Here is a 1,748-nt window from a genome sequence, read left to right on the forward strand (position 1 = left end):
TTGTGGCAGGCGCCTGTAGTCCCAGCTACTTGGGAGGCTGAGGCAGGAGACTCACTTGAGCCCAGGAGTTGGAGGTTGCTGTGAGCCGTGATGCCACGGCATTCTACCCAGGGCGACAGCTTGAGGCTCTGTCTCAAAACCCCCCCCCCCAAAAAAAAACTCTATTTTTCACATTTGATAATTATAGAGTCTGTCAATATTGATTGCACAGTAGTAAAACAGACCATATGTATACACATATGATGACATGTATACATATTTATAAATTAAAAAAATATTTTCCATATTACAGAAGTACTCACTCTTCCCACACACATGCCATATAAGTAACTTTTCAATTTTATAGTGGAGATTGGGATGGATTTTTTTTTAAAGCCTAACAAATACTGAGGGCAGCAGTGTGGTTTCTGATACTCAAATATAGATACGGAAATGGTACTATATAGAAGTACTTTTCTTTTTAAGAAGAGGGAAGATTCCTATTGTCCACATGATTCTAAGGACCATAATTTTGTTGTTGTTGTTTCATTTTTTTCTTTTTTTTATTATTAGAGATTCATTAAGGGTACAAAGAACCAACTTACACAAATTGCATTTAGGTAAAGTCCCTCTTATAATTGTGCCCTGCCCCAAAGAGAGGACCATAGGTTTTTGATGTTTTTCTTTCATTTCTGTTCACCACTGTACAGTGTAGGCTCATACCCCCTTTTTTTTAGAGTTTTTTTTATTAAATAATTAACACATAGATCATGAATACATTAAAACATTTATGGGGTACAATGTGCTGATTTCATATAGAATTAGGAATGCTTACATCACGCTGGGTAATATATACCTCGTCTTCTTTACTTAATTATTGTGTTAAGACATTTATACTTTATACTTAATAGATCCGACATGTATCCTCGCAATGTGCAGCACAAGTATGATCCAGCATTCACCCAGAACATATGGCCTGACATATAGTGCACCAATCTGTTTGAGTGTGCCTGAAGGGCATTAGGTGTGGCCCTCTACAACACAGGGGCCTGCAGGTTTGTGGGCCTTGATACAAAAGCCCTAGGTGCCAGAGATCTTGCTCTGCTGGCTAGTGCATAGAGCTGTGGGGGATGGGCTACTGGACGGCTCAAGCTTTCTCCTCACACAAGGACAGTGGAAAGCTGCTGAATGTACTCTCCAATGCAGCTTTACTATACGGTCTCCACGCAGCTCTCTTATCAGTGAGAAGGCGTGTAGCAGTGACAATGAGTCCCTCCCAACAGCTTAAGTTACAGTGTCTGCACAAAAAGTTCAAGGCACTAGGATGCTCTCTTTACCCCTTCCCCATGTGTAGGGGTCTCCCATTCTCAGCAAGTGGAGCTCCCCATCCCGTCTCCTTCACTCTGAGTGTCTTTTGTCAGTTGCCTAATGACTTACAGTGCTCTCTCCAAAAGCATCCATCTGTACCTGGGCCTCCACTTGTAGGTTTTGATCCATCCTGGAGAATGGCATGAGCAGGCTGCTTATCGTCTATAATCTTGATGCTCCCCTCTGTTTTTAAAGATTAAGGGTACTCAAAATTTTTCTTTAAAAAATTCTTAGATGATAGTTATGATCTCAAGTAACATAATCCCTAGTTATAACATAATATAACTAATTTATAGATCGGCGCACGGCCTACAGATATATGAAAAAGTGCTCACCATCCTTAATCATCAGAGAAATGCAAATCAAAACTACTTTGAGATATCACCTAACTCCAGTAAGAT

The sequence above is a fragment of the Otolemur garnettii genome, unplaced genomic scaffold (assembly GCF_000181295.1).
Source record: "Otolemur garnettii isolate 467f Iridium unplaced genomic scaffold, OtoGar3 scaffold00001, whole genome shotgun sequence".
NCBI classification, from domain to species: Eukaryota; Metazoa; Chordata; class Mammalia; order Primates; family Galagidae; genus Otolemur; species Otolemur garnettii.